The sequence below is a fragment of the Malaya genurostris genome, chromosome 3 (assembly GCF_030247185.1).
Source record: "Malaya genurostris strain Urasoe2022 chromosome 3, Malgen_1.1, whole genome shotgun sequence".
NCBI lineage: Eukaryota > Metazoa > Arthropoda > Insecta > Diptera > Culicidae > Malaya > Malaya genurostris.
The window spans coordinates 94,430,024-94,447,430 of record NC_080572.1 but is presented as its reverse complement, the minus strand read 5'-3'; the positions used below and the strand labels follow the sequence as shown (position 1 = coordinate 94,447,430).

Genomic DNA, 17,407 nt, shown 5'->3' with positions numbered 1-17,407 from the left:
CATTAAATCAAAGAGAGTGGTAATGCTTATACCGGTCATCAATACAGGGTCCGGCACTCGAAGTGTAACCAACTTCAGACCTTCGAGCCTGGCGTCAAGGTAAATTCGACATATTATCGGGAAAGTATTCTGGAGGTTGCTTTGAAGCCGTGGGCAGACAAACATTTCGGCGGCAGACCATGGACGTTTCAGCAGGACTCGGCACCGTCTCACAAAGCTCGAGTGAACCAAGAATGGCTGAAAAACAACGTTCCGAACTTCATCACGTCCACACAATGGCGAATTCACCAGATTCGAATCCAATGGATTATTCTCTTTGGGCCATTTTGGAGAGCAAAGTCCGAACTAAAAGATACACCAGTCTCGAGGCGCTGAAAAAAGTTATTGTCCGCGAGTGGGCCAAAATACACCTGCAAGTCACATTCGGGCAGCTTGCGATTCGTTTTTTGACCGTCTCAAGGCCATAGTCAAGGCAAAAGGTGGTCATATCGAGCAAAAGTGAATTGATTCTGAATTTTGTATTTTTTTTTTACACATTTTGTACTTTGAATTAAGTAAAAGTAATTTTCCAAACTGAATTTATGGCCTTTTTAATTGGTTACACTTCGAGTGCCGGACCCTGTATATTTTTTTTTTATTTTTTTTTTTATTCAATAATATATTATAATATTAAGGCACACTGCTTAAGCTCTAAGATGCCAAGGGTATTTACTAATCTTAATTACGACTAATTTAAAACTAGAATAGTATCATTATGTAATGTAGTATCGGGGTAGCGGATTCTCGACAATTCAGCTTTCAGCAGGCGAGGTGAATTGAATATTGGGTGAGGGTCTTCCAAATGGCGAATATCCATGTTGGCCGCATCCTTCGGTCCGTGTGGGTCCGCGGGAAACACCCCCAGGCTACGAAGGCCCGGCGGGTGGCCCGCATGCTGGTCATTGACTGGAGCGGTCTTCCGGTGATGGTGATGTTACGGAAGAGAATGAAAAAAAAGAAGTAAATATTGTGGGAAACGGGGTAAAAAAGGGGTGTGGGAACAAAATGTTTGAAAACGACAGAGATCTAATTAGTTGCCGACCCTGTATATGATAATCGTCGGCAAAACCATAAGTCGGAAATCCAAGGTTACTAAGTTTCCTTAACAAACCATCAGCGACTAGGTTCCATAAAAGTGGTAGGTAGTACACCACCTTGAGGACACCCACAAACGCTTAGCTTTGTAATCTCTGCTTGCCGAAGCTATGAACAAAGAAGTCGATTGCTAAGCATTGCGTGTATCCAGTAAGAGAAAAACCCAAGATATTCCGTTCACGACTGCATTGTTTAACCTTCTGCAGCCATTCAGTCCTCGGCACGGATATACACCTTGACTTAGGAGTTCCTATTTTAGTGGCCTTTTACGACATGGAGCAGGAAACCAGTGGATCAATTCTTGGTAGAAAATAGGTCCGCCACCAGGTGGAACGTAGCATTATTCTTAGCCATTAGGGAATGCGCTACCAACACTACAAGCAACTCGCCAGTGAGCCTAAATCACTAATTCATCAATCACTTCGACGACAGCGCTATCTATCCATACTCGTGGTGGGATACGTAGTGTTTCTCCTCTAGAGCCTGTATTTTGTCTTCGACACAATTATAGCCAGTCCGGTCGGTCTATGTCACCATCAGTCCGATGTATGTTTCCATCGTCTACTCAGTTATGTATCACAAGATCAACATCGTCAGTAAAACCAAAGTTCAGTACACAATTTCGTGTACTCGTACCAATCATCGCTTCTCAGATCACTATTTCCAAGAAAACATTAAACAAGATGAACGATTTGTTTTGGTCTTGTTGAGACGTAAAGCCGTCTCGAGCTAGTTTTAAATTTGATCAGTATCTAACGAGGAAAACAGATTGAAAAATAATCTGCAAATGCAACTCCTAACCAGGGAAATTGTTTTACCAATTAAACTACCCTATATATGAAAACACATAAAGAGAAACCCAAATTGACTAGAAGAACCAAGCATGCTTCGCTTTACTTAGCCACTACTGCAGTATTCAATTATAATCCTATATGAAAACACATTCAACAGAACCCAGTCACAAGTCTATCCTCGCTATTTTGTTTTGCCGCCAGCCACTGACTTTCAACGATTTGGTTTAATCTTGTTTAGACGTAGATCCGTCTTGAGTTAGTTTTGCATATGCATTCGCATGTCATTTTCCAATCTGTTTTCCCCGTTACATACCGATCAAGTTAATTAAACAAGATATTTTCGAAGTCTATCACCTTCCTCCAGCCCTCTACAAGGCTCGAAGCGACACGTAGGACGTAACGCATCGCTCTATCCCTCGTTGCTTTGCCCAATCGCGTCAATTTATCAGGAATTCCTTATTCGTTCATTATCTGCCATTGCCATCGGAACGATTGTATCGTATGTTACCCAAAAGCCTATGAGTAGGATATTAAGTTGTATTCGCAATACTTTAAGAGTACTAATTAGATCACGAATATGTGATCCGTAGTGGCACGAGTACCCGTAAATCCTACTTGGTACGGCCCAACGAATTTCCTAGGTATTAATTATAGACGACGCCAAATGATTTGAGAAAGTACCTTGTTGCAAGATCGTTGCATATATTGTTTATCCTTTCGTCCTGTGGTGGAATCCTTTTTCCTAATCTTAGAAAGCTTACAGTGCAGCGCTCTAGCCAGTAGCTAGAAGCCCGCGTAGCAATCTCCGCATTCATTTCCGATATAGGAAGCATTCCTTGTGGGATTGAAAGGGCACACAGATTGATTGATTTGTCTTGAAACGAAGATCACAACGAATGAAATCTATGGTTACTGATCTCTATCAGTTTAACCCATAAGTTGAACTCAGTATAATTCAGGTAATGGTAATTTCCGAAGTAGAATTTCCAGGTCGCATAAAGACTTTCCCACTTGCTGTCCCGTGCGCGGGAGAGGGGGGATTGATTTTAAGGGGTTTTAACCCCTTTATGGAGAATTTTTCAGCACTAAGTTCCATAAACGATATAGTACTTATTATATGAAAGTGCAAATAACTGGACAAATTTGTTTTACAGTGTCAACATTGTGGATGACGCACTTTTCATTCAAATCTTTGTGTTTTTCCTACCCCACATAATCACCTCCTCTAACAATTTTGAATACAAAGTACAATTTGCTAAGCAATCATTATTTGCTTTACAACACCCATCATCGCAAAGCATCATAGTGAAACTCAACGATTCGAGCATTTTTTATAAGAGTGATGTCACGGACGGATCTTCATGCCGCTGTCCAATTTTTAAAGGAAATTTTGCTTTGCCTCCGTTTTATGACGAAAATATTGTTTCCGCTTTTTCCGGAGGATATTACTTGAACGACAAGTTTCTGCCTTCCGCCAAGGATGTTTATGGTCTGTCCATTTTGCTATTTGTTCATTGGCACATTAGAACGTAGCTTTCCATTCAAAGTGCTGTGAAATGTCGAGCTCACTCAAGCCCGTTAGACTACTCAAGTTAATAGTAGGGAGGTGGAAATTTTGTCAAAATTGACGGCTGAATCGTGAATTGATTGAAAAACATCATCCCCAGAACTTTGAGCACACTTCAAAGGCCAGTATGATTGATTGATGTGAGAACTGATTTTTGGTTCAGCGGCAGGAAGTTCAGGAAACTCACTCTTCCGTTAGTATTAGCAAGTAAGCAGATCTGTTATAAACCATTGGCGGTAATGTTTTACGAAAGCTCTACAAAATTTATTTGCAGTCGATCCCTTATCAAACGAAAGAGATGGCCGTCTGTAATTCGTCACAGTTCTTATTTCGGTTATCGAAGATTATAACATTTTATTCTTATTTCCAATCAATTTGAGAAGACAGGTGCACCAGAGCTAAAAATCCATCATGAAATGCATCAGCCGTTTTCTCAGAATTCTTCCCTTTGAATTTTCAGAGGACTAAGTGTTTCTTGTTCAGCAAAGAAGAACCGCTGAGGCTGAAATCAGTTGTGCAAGGTTTGTCTTAAGCGAACACTTTTTTTAGAGGAAGAAACTAAATTGATAATGTAAAAATAATCGATTGTTAATGGTCATTAATGGCAGGTGAGAAGCTTACATGAAAGAGCCCCAGGCTATCGGGAAATTGTGGGAAATCACCACACACCATTTAAAGAAAGATGTCAGGCTTCCTTACTTAAACAAACGAAAAACTTCTAACATAGAAGGTATTTTAATATAAATAGAATAAATCCAGAGACAGAATTATAAATATTGTTAGTGTCTGATACATTTTTAAAATTGGGTCCCATCCTCCAAATAGTTTTAGAATTTAGAACAATTCTGGAGCTTTACGAACGGCTTCTCCTCTTCTAATTTTTCTTCCATTGCAAACACAACATCGCACTAGACCACCAACGATAGCCGATCTACCTAGATTTACTGTGTGTTGTAATCAATCAACTTACCGACGGTGTTTTCGATTTAATCCGTTATGCCATAAATATTTATCGCCCGGGTTGGCGGTTCAATGCATAGGGCGCTGGTCTTGCAAGCCAGTTGTGGTATGTTCGAGCTCCGACCTGGAAGTATTCCTAGTGTCAGTAGGATCGTAGTACTAGCCATGCAATGATTCTGTACGCTATGAATTGGCTGAGAAGTCTGTTGAAACAGAAAAGCCAAAGTCCACAAAAGGAATGTAATGCTTCTAGGTAAATTTTTATCGGCATTTGACGTCATTTATTGCAAACAGACACACTGTAATATTTAATTTAATAATTGCTGAATTTTTTGAAATCACTTGTATCTGTTCATAGAAGAGCGCTTCACATCCATCATACCATTGTGTTCGAACGGTAAATGTCCCTAAATAAGTCGTTTCCAATCGAGATAATCAGTCAATTATCTAGTCACTTACGAAAACCAGCTGGCAGCATGTCAACAAACAGCAATCAACAACCTTGTGCATCATAATAAGTCTTGTCAGCAATTTGACTGAAAACACATAAATTATCCAATACAATGATAATACTTCTGAACCGGGCTTATGCACTGATGGTGAACAGAATGAACCATTCGTGACTAAGAGAATCGGGAGAGTAATGTCGTTTTCGGTTGAGAAAAGTGAGATAGACCCAGGGTAGTTTCATCAAACAAACGCTTTTCACGAAACTGTATTGAAACTTCGCACTTAGCAACGAAGGTTTGAGCAAACCTGATATAACAACCAGGTTCGAAACTGACTCGATTTTCAGTTCAACAACGTTGAAACTAGGTTCAAAACTAGCTTCAAACAAACGGTTTAACAGCAGTTAGTGTGGAAACTGGGTTTGGATTGGCATCAAGTGCGAACGACATAATTGACTACATTTATGTGGCTCATTCTGTAGATAACACGTTTAAAAATTTTTTAATGCAAAACCCGGATAAAAATATTAAGAGCAAAAACCAGACTCGGATTTTGCAACGCAAGAATCGCATTAAAAACTGTTTTGCAAAAACCTGACCAAAAGACTTTGAATGCAAACTTAACCGGTTCTTGTCAAAGAAATGTTTTTATCCGGTTTTTGTATTCAAAGTCTTTACCCACTGCCGCTGTGCACGAGGCATGACAGGTTTAAATCAGTCCATCGAGATCATCGCGAAACGTCTGTATGTATGTATGAAACAATTTTGAGAACTCTTTCCCAATAAACTTAGATTCAAATAAAAGATGTTATGCTCCCATACAAAATTACGGGATAAATTGAACGAAAGAAAGAAAAGATGTGCATTCACATTTTTCAGAGATGAGTAGAACAATAAATATGAAGACTTAAAATCCTTGAAAAATTTTCTGAATTTCAAGCAGATTTGACTTCCGATTGCGGAACTACAGAGTGATACGTTCAGAAATCCCAATTTCAATTTTTTCATGAGTGATCGTACCAAAAGTAGGTTTACAAAATATTCCAATTTGCATGTTTAGTTGGTTGATGGTCAAACAAAGCTTTTCTGGTTATACCGGTCCGGTTTCCTGTTCTGAGAGCAGCGATAGTAGTGAGTAAAAACTCCTAAATGATATTTACTTCAACTTATCGGATTCGGAGGTTCGAAAGTGTCATACCACAACAACAACCAGAAAAAACTGGCTTCAGTAATACCAAAGAAGAGTCACCAAGAACTATAAACTACTGATGAAGACGTGAATGATGATTCCTGCATTTTTGCCGCAAAAAAAATGGAAAAGAAGATCCGGGACAACACGATTCATTGCAGTGATTGCAATCGAGCTGTTCACTTGCGATGTGTACTCATGGGCTGATAGATTTTTCATATGCAGACTCTGAGACTCTGAACAAACATATTTTTTTCCATGGAATATTATGTTGTTTCATTGCGAAGTCATAAATTAACGATTTACATCAATATTTGCTTAAAATTTTTCAACTTGCAAAGTGATTCGAATTAAATTTGGAAATTTGTTTATAATATTTATGACTGAAATAAATTCGAACTTTCAAATTTTAGAAATCCTAAAACTACTTTGCGTCTAGTTTACTGTTCATTACTCCAGTTTTGAAAAATACAATTTCCGGGAATCAACGTGTGGTTCGATATTCCCCACTTTCCCCTAGTTCCTTCGAAGTACCTATAATGAATCAAAAACTATTTTCGTTGTCCGCTCCTCGTACGCGGCGTCAAAAAAGAACTCAAAAAAACACTAGAAGTCATTGCGTTAGTATTAATTGATTCGCAGACAAAACTTTAATTAGCGATTGAAATATTTTTCTCCAAGTTTTAAAATAATGGGAATACAAAAACGTGCAACTCCTGGTTGTCCAGGTATAATGCATTTTCGTTGTCTTTTCTTTGGTATAAATGCTGGTAACAGGTATTTTATACAACCAATCGGTTTGGTTTGGCAATGAGCCATCATATTTCAGGTGCTCTTGGTAGATATTTGGATAAAATTTTGTTGCTCATTGCACTTCTGGATTCCGATTTCTTCAGCCTCCGTCACAAGTCACAAGTAATACATTCTACAAGTATTACATTACAGTACACAGAGAATTCATTATTGGTATTCATTGAATGGAAATCGAAAAAGAAAATTCACTAAGTATTTTATCTATGCCCGTCCGTTACTGTTTCTCGTCCTTCACATGTCACTGAGGATGTTTTCCTGGCCGTTTTATTTTTGCAGACGAAATTGATTTTTTAGGTGAGCTACAATTGGATGAACATTAGGTTAATTTTTCAATCCCATCAATTAGAATAAAAGCTTCGAAGCCCATATGTGATGGTGCTTTAGCCAAGGTCAACGACGATTACTATATTATTGACAATCTAATGCAAAACTAATTTTACCTGATGCGCTATCTAATATATCGTGTCTGACGAGTTCTAGTTCTCATCAAGCTATGGAAAAAGACGATTTTTCTTGAATTGAATGATTTGCGGTACGTATTTGTTCACCAGCCCCGTATTCTCCAGACCTGGCCCCAAGCGACTATTATCTATTTTCAAACCTGAAAATGTTGGAGAACCGATGGGTCAAGTGTACGCTCAAGATGAAAGTTATACTTGTAGAGTTCTGACAATAAATAAAACGATCATTTGTTTCAGTGTACGGCTGCTGAATTCAGCTGCAAAATATTAACTCGATAATGTGTATTCCTCGTTAGTAGTGTAATGACAATCGGATCATTCATGGATACGTGGCGGACGTGAGTAGACGTGTTTTGAGCGCGGATCGACCACGACTGGACTCGACAATTTGGCGCAGCCGGTAGAATGGTCAGTATCAATCAAAAGAATCTCTTTATAGGGCGGCGTCCGAGCAAATAAATTCAATTTGAAGAATAAAACTGCGCTGTGCAAAAGTTAATACTGGTGGCTGTAGTAACAATGAGAGAAAGGGTTTTTTTTTCTCAAGATGGCGGCTTCCAAAGTTCAACAAATTTAAATAAGCGAGTCCGGTGAGAAAATACCGTAGCGCTGGATGAAGCGAGTCCGATATGTATCGAAGCGCTGATGTGATCACAGTAAAAAAAAATCAGCCGTAATCAAAAGCGAGTCCGGTAAAGTAAAATCCGTAGCGCTGATCGAAGCGAGTCCGATTCAAATCGAAGCGCTGAAGTGATCACTGTAAATCGTAGCGCTACTCAAAAGCGAGTCCGATTAGAAAACCAAATGCTATGCAAATATAGCGAGTCCGGTAAAAAAAAAAAAAAAAAACTACCGCAGCGCTGAGTGTGTAAATAACCAAGTGGCAAATCTTCTGCCAGCCGTAGTGTGGCGAAATTGAATGGTTGCATCTCCGTTAAGTAATGTGTTTTTTTTTCTTTTCTCTGTGCTGTTATATTTTAGATGAATGGTGATGAAACGTACCGAATGCCGTTAGGCACGTTCAATGACAAAGCTGATTCCCATGATTTGCGCCGAGAATGGGAAGAGTGGCACCGAGCCTTCGAACTTTACCTTGAAATGCGAAATATCGAAGCACAGCACGATAAGCTGGTAACTATGCTGGCAGTTGGAGGAAGAGGACTGCAGCGTATATTTTTCAATTTGCGTCCTGGGGCGGAGGAAATTACACCAGAACCCGTGAAGATCCCACTGATGCCACCGGAAATTCCAGAGTATGACAATGCCATTAAGCGTCTGGAGAAATTTTTCGTCGGCAAGAGAAACGAACGGGTGGAACTCGAGGTTTTTCGTTCGATTAGGCAGTCAAGCCAGGAGTCATTCAACAATTTCATTCTGCGATTGCGCTCTCAAGCCTCGAGATGTGAGTTTTCCAGCCGTGAAGAAACTGAGATCCTTCAACAGATCACAATGGGTGCCCGAGACGACAAAGTAAGGGACAAAGGACTTGAAAATGCAATGACCCTGGATGAGGTTATCAACTATGCTATAAATCGCGAAATTCTCGTGAACCAAAGGGAGAAGCTAAAACCATTCCGAGGAGAAACGGAACTAAACCACGTTAGTTCGGGACAAAATCGAAACAGGAATGCAAGTCTAAAACGGGATTCGAAAGGGTATCGTCAATTTGAAAGACAACCTTACGGTAGACAAGGTGAATCAAGGAAACAGCATGGCCGTTTCGGAGTTCAATGCGACCGCTGTGGATCAACAAGACATGCAAGGGATTCTCGTGAGTGTTTCGCTCGAGGTGCGACGTGTAATCGTTGTGGACATAGGGGACACTATGCCAGGAAATGCATCGCAAATAGTAGCAGCCAACGAGAGTCTCGCTATGCCAGACGTGCAAATGATGAAGATGTAACTAACTCTTTGGAAAGCTCAAAAGAAAAATGGGAAGAAAATGTACCTCACCGTCCGACTGCAGATGATGTGGCTAAGGTAGAGTAGGGTTCTTATTTTTATTATAGGTCCATTGAAGTATTGTACAAGGACCATTTTTTTTTTAATTAACGGTTTTAAATAAAAAACTTGAGCAATAAACTTTATTTTACTAGGTGAATACGTAATCCCTGGATGTAAATAATGGGACCATACTCTGCCAGATCGATACGGTAGAGGTAGAATTTGTAATTGATTCGGGAGCTTCGATAAATACCGTTACAGAAAATGTTTGGAATGAATTACATACAAAAAATGCACGCATTTTTAAAACAAAATATAAATGTGATCGTCAGTTTCATGCTTACGCCAGCAATCAGCCCTTAGACGTGTTGGCCATGTTTGAAGCTTGGATATTTGTAAACTCATCGAAGCCCAGATCCTTCGCCGAGTTCTTTGTTGTTAAGAAAGCGCGTAGATGCCTGTTGAGTAAAAAAACATCTGAGGAACTACGAATTCTCAAAGTTGGTTTGGATGTTTTCCACGTCGATACGCATTTAAAACCTTTTCCAAAGTTTCCGGGAATCTTAGTGAAGTTGGCTATCGACCAAGCAGTACCGCCAAAAAAAGTGGCATACCTTCGGATTCCTGCAGCAATGGAAAAAAGGGTAGATGATAAGATTCAAGAGATGTTGCAAACTGATGTCATTGAGCGAGTAATCGAGTCTCCTGATTGGATATCTCCAATGGTGATAGTGCCAAAAGGGAAAGATGACATTAGGATATGCATCAACATGAAGCACCCGAACGAAGCAATTCAGCGCGAGCATTATCCGCTACCTGTTATCGACACCTTTTTGAACAGATTACGGGGAGCGAAATTTTACTCACGATTGGATATAACGTCAGCGTATCACCATGTCGAATTACATCCCGAGTCACGTGGCGTCACAACTTTTATGACTGGAAAAGGTCTGATGCGGTTCAAACGCTTGATGTTCGGGATAAATTGTGCGCCCGAGATTTTTCAAAGAATCATGGTAGAAATGCTGGCCGGTGCTGAAGGCGTAATTGTTTACATTGACGACATTGTCGTAGCGGGGCGGACGAAAGAGGAACACGATAAGCGATTAGTGCATGTGCTTGATATTTTAAAACGTAACAATGCAATGCTCAATGAGAGAAAATGTGTCATCGGAGTAAGAGAACTTCAGATATTGGGATTCAAGGTAATCGAACAAAATGTGTTATCGGAGTAAAATAATTATATATATATTGGTTTTCAAGGTAAACGAATATGGCATCAGCCCATCGGAAGAGAAGGTTTCTGCTATCAAAAATTTTCGTTTGCCTTCATCCAAAGAGGAGGTACGAAGTTTTCTTGGACTAGTTAATTTTGTAGGACAGTTTATTCTAAATCTGTCCACTAGAAGTGAACCTCTGCGAGCATTTATTCGTGGTGATGTCGAATCATTTGGCGAGGAACAGAGAACAGCTTTTGATGATTTGAGACTCGAGTTGGTTAACAATGTCCGTAAATTAGGTTTTTTCGATCCTAATGACACTACTGAGCTGTACGTTGATGCTTCGCCGGTGGGGTTGGGGGCTGTTTTGACGCAGCGAGATCTTAACGGTGTGCCGCGAATTATAAGCTTCGCTTCTAAAGGCCTCACATCAACCGAAAGGGTGTATCCGCAAACACAACGCGAAGCACTAGCGGTTGTATGGGCGGTCGAGAAATTTTACTTGATGCTTTTTGGCCTGCAGTTTTTACCGTTTTTACGGATCACAAATCTCTCGAATACATATATAGTGGCAAACACCAAAATGGAAAACGCGCTTGCTCCAGGGCAGAGGGTTGGGCACTTCGTTTGCAACCCTATACTTTCGAAATCAAGCATATTCCCGGGTCTGCAAATATTTCCGATGCACTCTCTCGACTAGTAACCAAATTTGATGAACCCTTCAATGACCACGCTGATCATTTTCTATTTGCCATAGAAAATGGGCTGAACGCAATCAATTTGAAGGAAATAAGGGAAGCAACTGCTAGTGACAAAACGCTCTTGTCAGTGATAAAATGCCTTGAGACTCGAGACTGGCCTATTGAACTATACCGTTATCAGGCTTTCGACAAGGAACTTGGGATTGTCGATGGAATAGTAGTTAGAAACGACAGAATTCTGCTTCCAGCTAAATTACGACAAAGAGCATTGGACATTGCCCACAGAGGTCACCCTGGAATTGTCGCAATGAAAAGGAACCTAAGAGATAAGATGTGGTGGCCATGTATGGATCGCGACGTAGCTAACACAGTGCAAGAATGTGCGGGATGCGCCGCTGTGAGTAGACAACATCCACCGGAGCCATTGACACGTAAAGAAATGCCAGAGAGAGCATGGCAGGAAATTGCTGTCGATTTTTTCTCTGCCAAGGAAATCGCTACATTCTTGGTGGTGGTCGACTACTTCAGTCGATTCCTGAAAGTGATCGAAATGACTGGTACAACTGCGACCAAAACAATTGACGCATTAGAAGGGATATTCCGTGAACAAACCTACCCTGAAACTATTAGAAGCGATAACGGCCCTCCATTTGCAAGTGAGGAGTTTTTGAGTTACTGCAATAGTAAAAATATCAGGTTGGTGCGCACTATTCCTTACTGGCCGCAAATGAATGGCCTCGTCGAAAGGCAAAATCAAGGAATACTCCGGGCATTGCGCATCGCCAAAGCAACCAACATTGATTGGAGGAAAGCAGTACAAGATTACGTTTATATGTATAACACGACACCACATTCTGTTACCGATAAAGCTCCAATGGAGTTATTAACCGGCCGGCCGGTGAAAGATCTACTACCATCTCTACGAACCGATCCTCACTGGCTCAGAGATGCTGATGTGCGTGAGAAGGATGCAATGCGGAAGATGAGAGCAAAACTCTATACAGATGACCGCAGACAGGCAAAGTCATCTGACATCAAGGAGGGTGATATGGTTATGCTTCGGAATTATGAGACTGGAAAGCTGGAACCAAAGTTCCGTCTTGAAAAGTTCAAAGTTGTCAAGAAAACTGGCAATGATACTATTGTCGCAAATGAAGAAGGCGTAATGTACCGGCGGTCCGTTACACATTTGCGGAAGTACCCCTCAACACGTGGTGAAAACCTAAATCCAGAATCCCAGCAGTTAGAATCACCCACGCGAGAGAAACATCCAATGAAGTTTGACAAAAATTGGAAAGTCGAAGAAGAGAAAGCAGCAAGTAATCAACATTCGGAACTAAAACGACCATCGAGAAATAAGAAGATTCCTTCACGATACATGAAGTGATTATTTTTGCAGAGTAATAAAACTTATCATTTGGATTTTTTTTTCTTTTCTTTCGATTCTTTCGTTGTTGTTTGTTTCGTTTCATTTTTTTTTAGAGAAGGAGAGGAATGTAGAGTTCTGACAATAAATAAAACGATCATTTGTTTCAGTGTACGGCTGCTGAATTCAGCTGCAAAATATTAACTCGATAATGTGTATTCCTCGTTAGTAGTGTAATGACAATCGGATCATTCATGGATACGTGGCGGACGTGAGTAGACGTGTTTTGAGCGCGGATCGACCACGACTGGACTCGACAATACTGAAGAATAAAAATATTTTCACGGTAAAAAATCAACTTTTTTTTAGGCCCGGGACGTCTCATTCCATGAAGTATGAACGACTGAATGCAAAAGTCGAATAAATTCAACTTAGTTTGGAAAATCCGTTTGAGTACTTTGAATACAAAAACAGATTGAGCGCGAAAGCCGGATACGCAGTGTATCGTTGTGGAACGCTGCATGGGTCTGACCGCCCGTAATAAATAAACAAATCATACACCGTCCGCAGCGGCAGTTAGAAATAATCAAACAAAAAATAGATTTACTCACATGCAACATGGATTTGTCAAAGGACGTTCCACTACTGCTAATTTACAATGGTATGGTCAAGGGAAATCACTTTGAAGCTTTCAGATTTCAGCTAAAGCATTTCATCGTATTGACATACCTATGCTCAGGTTCAAAATTTGAGAATCTTACTAGGTCTTCTCAAATGGTTAGAATCTTTCCTAACAAATTGTAAAATTCAAAGTTAAAAAATCACGCCCCACTCAAGTCAGTTCCGTTGTCCCTCAGGGATCTCATTTATATCCTCTTTTATTAATCTTATTTGTTAACGACATTTCCTTTGTTTTAAAATAATAAAATACGATGTTAAAGTGAGGATGCTAAGGTTTACCAAGATGAAATTCTGTCTTTATGTACGTGGTGTAACAAAAGTATTCTTCAACTAAATGTGAAAAAATGTTATACGAAATACACCAGACTTGTTTCTCTCTCTAAAAAGTCAAGCAATTGAAAAATGCGAAGGAATTAGGAACGTAAGAATAATACTAGATTGCAATGACTTTTGTTGACCATTATAATACAATCATAAATAGAGTCATTCTTGGATTCAAAAAACGATTTTGTTACTGTTTTCACGATCCATATACATCTTACTTATTAACATGGGAAGATTGAATAGAATCAGTACGAAAACAATTTTTATTATTTACACTTCGTAAATTAGGTTGGACAAGACTTCCTCTTCCGTCCTATAAAGCCCGCTGTATGATCATCAGTTATTAAACCTTAAAAAAATGCAGCAAATTTTCGATGGTCTCATTTGTAAATGACATTATTTCGAGCCGCATATTTCTGTAAACTCCTGTCCCAACTCAATTTTTACATATCACCTCGGCCTTTAAGAAAACGAAATATTTTTATTACAAACTACCAGCGAACAAACTATGTAAAAATGGACCAATTAATCAATTGATAGCTGTATAAAACAAACATTCTATTCGTTAAGCTAATACATTGTTATCATCTAACTCATACTAAATTATACAGACGATTTATGTAAATAATCCTATGATCTACTATTGATTGACGAAAAGTAAATAAAAAAATTGGAAAATATTTTAAGTAAATCCTTCATTTATGACGCAAACACCAAAAATCGAGAATAAAGTCTGAACATAATACAGAAAGACAAATTCAACATCGCTGTATGGCACACATACAGGGAACGGCTGATTTCGCTATTTTTTCGGTATTACAAACATTTTGTGAATTTTGGCCTTCATATTTCAATGGACTTCGAAGTCGTTTCATATCGTACAGAATCATTGCATAGCTAGTACTACGATCCTACTGACACTAAGAATCCTTCCAGATCGACACTGAATAACTCCACCATTTGGACTGAATTTGACAGATGAAAATGATTATGAAACATTATTCAGTACCATTTCAGCTACGAGTCGATACATTCTGAAATCGTTACCCTTTAAGGTCTACTACCATGATCAAAAAGTTCCCGGCATCACCACCGTGTGGCGCTTTCTGTCACCCGTTTCAATGGTACGGCGACATTGCAAATGTTAGAAGAGTGTTTCGACAACGATACTCTGAAGAAAACAGTCGTTTATCAGTGGCACGAACGTTTCAGAAGTGGCCGTAAGTCTGTGAATGATGATGAGAGAAGCGGCAGGCCATCGACCTTGAAAACCGACTAAAACACCAACAAAATCCTAGAATGGATGACCGTAGATTGCAAATTGACTATTAGAGAGATGGCAGAGAAGTTGGACATTGCTTTTGGATCCGTTCAAGACATTTTGGTTAATGATAACTCACCGTCACACAATGCCATCGTTATCCATGAACATTTGGCTAAAAACGAAACGATGGAATGGTAACCGTTTCTGGCGCCCGAGGCTAACTCAAAAATATCCCCCCCACTACTTTTTTAACTAACACCATGAAGGCGAACGTCCGGGGTCGGCGGTTCAATGCAAAAGATGCTGGTCTTACAAGACAATTGTCGTATGTTCGAGTCCCGACCTGGAAGGATTCTTAGTGTCAGTAGGATCCATATTACTAGCCATGCAATGATTCTGTACACTAAGAATCGGCTGCGAAGTCTGTTTAAGCAAAAAGGCAAAATTCCACAAAAGGAATGTATTACTTTGCTTTTTACGAAGACGAACTTGGAGTTTCAGGGATGACAATCCCTGTCAACGAGCAGTTTTTTTATGGAAGGGAAATCTTCTCGGTTAGCAAATCAATCACAAAATTTGTCCTTTTCATCCAAACTAAACTTTTAAAATGGGCACTTTAGAGTACGCTCAAACCATTGGAACCAAGCTTTCAGAAAATCTAATTGCAAAAATGCGCTTTAAGTGGTTGGAGGACTTGCTCATAAATTGTACAAGAAATTTTCACCAAGTTCATCGTGTTTTCAGAATTAAGAATTAGAACTAATTGCCTAAAGTTGCATGTCCCCCGAGATATTTGGAGATTTGTGCCTTGCCGTGGCTACTCATCATTTCATTGATGCCAAGGCATGGATAAAAGAAATATGAAAAGAAACTGGAGGCAAGCAGTACAAAATAAAAAGAAGCAATTCGTTCTGCTTCCCCGAAAGAATCTACAGGTGTCAAAATGAACATTTAATATAACCTACAACTACCACGAGAATTTGGAGACTAACAACACCCTTCTGCTTTCTCGAAAAAAATGCAGAACGATTCGCAATATGTATACGCAGAAGTAGCAAAGTAAACTGGGCACCTCAAAAAAACCATTTAACCCAGGTAACCAGTAAGCACTAATAATGGCATTAAAATAGCCTTTTATGAGCACCAAACATGTTTGTTGCTCTATATCTGCAATTCAAAAGCTCATCTGTTGTAAATCAATCAGAAGTCAGCTATCAGAGTGCACGCCAACCATAAATAAGCATTATCTATAAATAGCCGTATATTTTGCCAAAATCGGCCTTAATTCCGTCTCAAGTGCGATTGAAATGCCAATTAGCGATTATTTTCTGTCATAATGCGGCATTAGTATGTGCTTGTTGGTTACCGGGGAAAGGCAATACAAAAATGATTCATTCACTCTTGCAAGAACTATGAATCCCTCTGACAACTGGTGAGGTGAGAAACGATCACTCTGATCAGAATACCGCAACGATGCTTAAAAATGCAGTAAACATTTTGGAATTTTCATATTCAAATCTGGTAAAGATATTTTTGCCTAAGCGCAAGTTTGCAAGCACTGCCATGATCCCATTCATTTCCAGTAACACCAGAATGGCTGAGTACCCATAAGAGATAAACAGTATTTGAAATTCACTGTTCACTGTTGAAATATGATAATAGGGGTTGGCGGTTTAATACATAGGGAACTGGTATTACAAGTCAGTTGTCGTATGTTCAAGCTACGACCTGGAAGGATTCTTAGTATCAGTAAGATCATAGCATCAGCCATGCAATAATTCTGTACGCTATGAATCGGCTGCGAAGTCTGTTGAAACAGAAGGCTAAATTACACAAAACGAAAGTAATACCAAGGCTTCGCTTTGTTAGCAGATGCACTCTGTACATCACATTATTGATTTAAATATCAAATTCAGACATTTAAATAAAAATACATAACCGAAATCAAGATAGCGACGTCGACTGAAGTGACCACCAACAAGCCGTCGGAAGTGGCAGCCTCTTGCATACAAATTTGCACTAAAAACAGAGGCGCATTAGTCAGATTTTCAATTGCGCTCAGTTAACGGAAAAGTATCGTCAAAGTTTGTCTGGTAGATATACAAAAGTATATCAAAGCATAGTGTTAAGAACCGCTGTAATAAAACAGTACCGAACGTTTCGTAAGCTCCGAATGCTCCCCGCAAACGAACTGTCACTGAACGGAAGCACAGAAGAAAGCAAAGCAAACACAATGAAGCAAGTGTATAGTGTGGCTGCCTATTGATCTCCCGGAGTTGTCCGATTATGCATTCGCTGTCAGCAGTCATCGAGTGTAAAAAGCGAGAAGATATCTGCTTTAATACTACCGTATAAAATTTCCCTTAGCCCTCACGCTCGCCGGTAGACGGAATAGATTAAAATAGTTACAGAACGGATTGTCGGAAATACTTAGGAGCCGTGAGTGATAAATTTACTACTAATTTACAAGTTTCGAAATTTCTACATTTATATTTTCTAATTGGTAAAACTTGAATTTGATAACCTAAATGAATTTTATA

At 39.5% G+C, this 17,407-nt stretch overlaps 1 protein-coding gene across 19 annotated transcripts in view; it reads right to left on the bottom strand.

Annotated features, from left to right (window-relative positions):
• LOC131438867 (somatostatin receptor type 2-like) overlaps window positions 1–17,407 on the bottom strand; it is a 209,766-nt gene that overhangs the window by 180,261 nt on the left and 12,098 nt on the right. For 4 of the 19 annotated variants that reach the window (XM_058609225.1, XM_058609234.1, XM_058609232.1 and 1 more), the window contains exon 2: window positions 4,466–4,579. The exons of the other annotated variants lie outside the window; for them this stretch is intronic. The gene's annotated coding sequence lies outside the window, so the exon portion shown is untranslated. The remainder of the gene's footprint in view (window positions 1–4,465; window positions 4,580–17,407) is intronic. 19 annotated transcript variants of the gene reach the window in all.